Source organism: Lupinus angustifolius, chromosome LG19 (genome assembly GCF_001865875.1).
Source record: "Lupinus angustifolius cultivar Tanjil chromosome LG19, LupAngTanjil_v1.0, whole genome shotgun sequence".
NCBI classification, from domain to species: Eukaryota; Viridiplantae; Streptophyta; class Magnoliopsida; order Fabales; family Fabaceae; genus Lupinus; species Lupinus angustifolius.
The window spans coordinates 5,557,178-5,563,842 of record NC_032027.1 but is presented as its reverse complement, the minus strand read 5'-3'; positions in this window follow the sequence as shown (position 1 = coordinate 5,563,842).

Below are 6,665 nucleotides of genomic sequence, written 5' to 3'. Positions count from 1 at the left end.
AAATTAGATTTTTATATTTTTTAGATATTAATTTGGTATTTACAAAAATTTATTTGGAAGAAAATTTCAATCTAAAAAGATAATATTTATACATATTAAGAAGTGTTGAATTTGATTTTCCAAGACCAGTTTTTTGCTTTTGCAATCCTTAAAAATGTTCCTAGATACTTGTCAACCTAAGCCATAAAATAATAGCATTCTTCATACATTTTTTTCTTTTCATTATATATATATATATATTCATGTGACATTTTACACTCCAAGCTTGAGGAAATTAGAAAGATGGATGGCACGCTTTAATTTCTAATGCTTCTAGAAGAAAGCAATATAATATATAAGGGGTTGTCATTTTCTGATATCATTATAAAAAATAAAGTCAGTAAAGAAAGGGGATAAAAATTTACTGCACATTAAACTATTTTAATTTATTGTCTCATTTTATTATTTTAGTACACATACTAAGTGAAAATGTTAAAATGATAAAAAATAATATACTTAATTTTCCATAGTAACAACTAACAAATAAAATAAAATCTCCTTGTAATTGGATAAATACTATAAAATGGACAGAATACCAAAATATGGACTTCTACTTCAACCAGACAAACTCTATATTTGCATGGACATGCTGTGTAATTAATTACAATAACATCATTGGTTCAAACTGAGATTGAAAATATTCATGTAGGGCATGTTCTTTTGAAACTTTAATTTCCTTCATATATAGTTTTTTAGTCCTGTTCCACTACTTTCAGCTTTCAAACAGAGCTATCAGGAATCATATATATAGAATCACTTCTCAAAGTTTTTCTCCCAGTTATAGGTATCATATTAAAAGTTTATAGTTTATGATGAAGATATGGCTCAATTAGCAAATTGACAGGTGATGTGGCCAGACTTTACATGTTTAGACAGTAATTTTAAATTTAATGAAACTTCCTTGTCGCTAAGACTAATAATTCACACACACATACATACATATATATATATATATATATATATATATATACTTTTTATTGGAAATATATTGATAAAAGTGTTATTAAAAGTGCAAGTGGCTAAGAAAAGTTTTGATGGGAGATGCTGATTTTCAAAGGATAATCTTTTAGCGAAAGAAAATAGGTACCTCCTTCTAAAAAATCAGACTAAAAATATGTTGGAAACGAGTCGAACCAAGTTGAACTAGAGTTTGACTTGGTTCAGGTCAATAAAGATTGGTTCGACTCGAAACCCGACTCGAGTTTGATACGAGTTATTTTTTTAGTTCGAATTCGACTTGGTTAAAGTTCACAAACTATTCGAATCAATTCAAATTGGTTCATTTGGACAACTCAAATAATTTTTTCATTTTTAAAAAATAATATAAAAAGTTTTACATATATAAATATAGTAACAATAAATATAAAAATAGTGTATGGATCTTAATAAGTATAAAAATTAGTTTACATACATAAATATATATACATATGTATAAATATATATATATCTAGCCAGTCATAAACCTAACGCGTTGAAATATATCCAACTCAAGCTCAATTTCCAGCTCAAATTTGACTCATTTGATTCATGAGCCAAGTTTATCGAGCTAAATAATGAATCGAGTTTCGAATGAATATCGAGTTGGTTCAGTTCATTGTCAGTCATACTTCTAACCATGAAAATATGAGACATGTTACTTCAAAAGACATGTGTCAATGCTATGTGGGTAAAATATAATATATGTTACTTTATTAAAAGAATTTTTAAATTGCATTTTAAAAATGATATAACATTTAATTGAAACGGTAAGGATTGAGATCAAGTAAGATGTATTAGATTAGAGTAAGGATTGAGATCAAGTAAGATGTATTAGATTGGAGGTTTTTGTTGTTATAACTTTCAGGCGAATTACATGTTGTTGTGGACTTGTGGTGACTGGAAAATTAGCTTTGTGTCTTGTCTAAGTTTAAGCAACATTATCATCCAATCATTCATATATTTCCTAAGATACGAGAAGGTGGAGAGTTAGTGTTAGTGGCCGTTCTTCCTTTCATTGATTATAAATAATTAAAACTCGCAATAACTGAGAAAAGTTTTATTAAGATTCATATTGAGTGTAGTGAAGAAGAGAAGATGCATAGCTTTGTTAGCACTAATGACATGTTTGCCATTGTTTATCATTTATAATTGTATTTTATAACTCTGAAACATTTATCTTTCCTTCATTGTTCTTTAATAATAAACTTGTAAATAAAAATATATATAAATGGAATTAACCTATGTTGGCCATATGGGTCATTACGTATCCTTAACAAGCCTCCTTCCATGAGAATTCTTTACGCTAAGAATCTCTCATCCCCGTATTGGCATACCCTATAGTCTATTATACCTTACATCACAAAACCACATTCTACGCCACAACGGTAGCACTGTCCAAATGTACTACATACTCTATTATTTTATTCTTTACTTTTCTTCATTAATTTGTTTCCTTTCTTAAGAAAATCATTCTTCTGGAATGATGATGTTATGTGTGAGTCTATGACTATTCCCTTATCGATTTGGCTAACTAATTAAAATAACGTGTGGATCATTATCATATTAAAAACACTCAACAGGAACATTTTTAGTTATGATATTTTGTCTAAATTGATTTGCGTGTACCTAATCTAATTTGAATCATTAGTGACTTAAGAGGGATTTTGAGCCACAGAGTTGAGACATACTATCATAGAATTATGCAAAGAAATTATTTAGGTTTCACAAATTCTTGTTATTATTTACATATAAACGTATTGATATTCCAAGTCAATTTGTTTAAAAAAATAATTATAAAAATATATAATTGAGTAGTTCATGTGTTCTTATATCAATAAAATATAAAAAAGTTAAACTAATATGGATTTTAATAAGATCTAATAATTTGCTACTTTGGGGGAAATGTCATCTAATAAAAATTATTTATCAGTATAATATTTTATTATAGTTTATAATAGCTGGATCAAAACCTCTCATATATAAGGGTGGAAACAGGCTAGGCCGTCTATCAGCAGCATATTATCTAGCCTAACATGCTGACCTATTTAGTTATATTATATAAAAATGTTGAAATTATACTATTTTAATATAAGTAATATTATTATATATGTAATTTCAATATAAATATAAATACAAAAATATATTTTAATTATTAGAGTTACATGGGCCTAGCCAAAAGTAGGCCTATTAGCCCATTCAAATATAGATATGGTGGCCTATTTCATAACCATATAGTATATCAGGACTTTAAACATGCTAACATGCCAGACCAGACTTTTAAACAGGTCAGACCTAGGCTTTGAAATTTTTTTAAACAGACTAACAGGCCAGACCCACGCTCCTATATGGTATAGACTCGACCTGTTTAAGGAAAAGTCTAGCCTGACCTGACTTGTTTCCACCCTTACTCAACACTAAAAGTCGTTGGTCTATTTGCATAAGGCTCCGCTAGATCCACAGAAAGACAAAATGATCAAAAGTTCGATTCCTCGAAATAATACTTGTTAAGAGGTACATCTGCACACCTAAGAAGAGATTAGTTCCTTACCAATAATGTAACTCCCCGAAAATCATTTCATATAATTACTATATTTAATCTCTTGGAAAAATTGGTAATTTTTTCTTTCTTTTATGTATCATATAACTTACAGTTCATTTTTTTTCCATTTTATCTATTCTCTTTCAAGACGTGACATTTCCAAACATTTGCGGAAATAATTTCTTAATACTTAAAATGTAATTGAATGAAACATAATTCTTTTCTGAATACTTCTCATTAATCAGATCTCGAATTTGTGATACATATATCATGGTTTACAAAATATAAGGTGGAGTCTACTCTTCACCCATAACAAAGACTAAAAATACAAATAAAATAATTTTGGGGGCGTTGGCATTACAAAAGTATCCTACACAGGTTCCCTATCAAAAGAAAAAAATGAGCTCCTAGACCGGTGGTAGACTGGAAACCTCACTCGGGTCTTCCTCGATCTCCAAGTCTGAAGAGATTTCTATAACCTCCATCGAATCCTCTATGCAAATTAACTCTACATAGGCATTGTCCTCGTCCTCCACCACCTCATCTGCTGCCCAATCCATCGAAGGGTCCAAGGTGTACCCCCTAGGCCCCGATGAAGTAGTCATGCCTGCTCCTTCCGTCCCTCTTGGCGTTGGAGTCAGTAGATGAAAATCCCGGTTGGAGCCAGGTCTTGACAACCTCCAATTTGCCTCGTGCCTCAGCTGGTGCGGATGGACCGGCAGGTACGGACCTTCGCTCTGGTAAGGTGAATGATGCTTCCCGAACTGCATAATGTGCCAGGAAATGCAACATAGAGCCATCACATACGAGATCCAATTCCAGGTCGCATGGACCAATGTAGGTGTATATGTTTGCTTCAACGCTCCATGCCCCTTCCTGGGACATGGTAAAGTAGTAGCCCTTGATCATCGCCGATATGTCCATCTAAACATGGATGTATACGAGTACACCAAAATGAAAGAGAGGGAGTAAAACATCTAATGAAAAACTTATCATTGACGTCGTGGAATTACACAAAATATCACCCCAAGACAAAGAACAAGTACATATATATCACATGATCATACACGTATGTATTAATGATGAATAAAGTATAAAACTTATGATTTTAGAATCGATATCGATAAATACCATGTATGCATGCTATGCATATGTCCACCATCCTTACACCATTATCCTCCCAATAACTATTCGGAAATAACCGAGAGTACAAGTCCCATAACAAGCCGATTTGATCGCACCAAAACTTATTCCTCACAAGGATATAAATATGATCAATCTGTTCCAATGGAACTGTCCATTTAAGGATGATGTCGTATCAAAAAATTTATGGGCATCCCTCTCATCGATCCTGATTGCAAAGAAGGGTTGTCAGAGATCGTATAGTTTGCGCTGTGAGCACTATCCGATTCAATAGAATACCTCATGTGGGAATACACTGGACTCGTCTCACCTAGACTCTCTCTCAAGACTTTGCTGAAGAATCATCGCCATCGCCGTCCCTATCAACATCTTGTGGCTCGTCCGTCTCCCGTAAATTTCATCTCCACTACTTCATTTTTTACAATGAATATGCACACTAACCAAAGTTAGCAAATTAAATCTTTTATAACGATATACCCATCCTAAGATATCTCCCATCAGGAATGCTTCTAGTGGGACCCAATCTTAACATTTAAACGACAAAGAATATACCTCAACACCACTGTGAACCATCGTTGAATCACCCTGGATGGCTCTCAAGCCAAGCCTCTTACAGTCAGACGATCTCGTTGCATGGGCATATAATACTTCTCAGCACCACTATGAACCATCGTTGAATCACCCTGGACGACTCTCAAGCCCAGCCTCTTACGGTCAGACGACCTTGCTGCGTGGGCATAATATAACACTTACGGGCCTCATCCTTAACCATGCAATTCTTTACATACACCACTTTAGATATGGCAACTGTTCTTTGTATTATTCCAAGAATTTCATATAATTATTCATATTTACAACATTTACTTATTGAAAGAACATTATCACCGATAAAGGTGTTTTAGGTTTTATTGAATAAAATTGGAAGTTAATGAACTCTTGATGGCAAAAATACCATTAGACTTTCGCACATGTGAGAGTTATCGTTCAGACGACCTAAGCATATGTGGCTCAAGCGAGAGTTGTCTCGCTTAAGCAAGAAAATAACCAGTTTTCTTTGTACATATTTCAGCTCAGGCGAGAGCTGTCTCGCCCAAGCGAGAAAACCCGTTTTCTCTGGACAGTTCTCGCTCAAGCGAAAGTTGTCTCGCTCAAGCGAGAAAAGCCTGAAATTTTGTTAAATTTCTTTTCTCAATGAAAACTTTTCTCATTTATAACACATGTTTTTCAGCCTTGAATTTAACAATGATCTCATACATATTATTCTTAGAACAACTATTAGAGCAATATTAAACAGGAATAATTATGGCATCTTCATATATAAACATAACCTAACATAATTAGACATAAGAAATATTATTGTACTTAATCCAAACAAAACAAACAATTGATTAAGTATAAGCTATCTTAATACCCAAGACAACTCGAAACTTGTGAGGGAGTTTGGAGGTCCTGAAGCATATTCAGACACCATTGTGTCACAATGTTTTCTCTCTCACCTGAGTGTGTCGTGCAAATTGTTTCCTCGACTCCAGGTGAGCTTAATTCGTCAGGTCTCTTCTCGAACTCTTCATCACGCCTGAAAATGCAATGTGTCAAGAGAGCACTTAAGCTTGCCTATGTTTTGATGAAGACAAAGGACTTAGTGAAAGCTTAAAGACAACTCAACAAATCAACATGCCAAAGATTCAAGAGCTTCATGTCTAGACTAAAGTCTTAGATGTGTCTTAGTTATTGAGTCTAGGTTAGGTAAACCTAGATGCAAATCTCACAAAGTCAAAAAACTATCATATCATTTACATGAGATATGCCATCTAATTTATTATATGTTCATGCATTAATCATACATGTTATTTGTGCATTTTAGGCATAACATAAAGGTAAAACATGTATAGTTGATAAACATAACATATAGGTAGTTTACCAATTAACATCTTAACTGAAAATATGCCAGTTAATCGATTAAGTG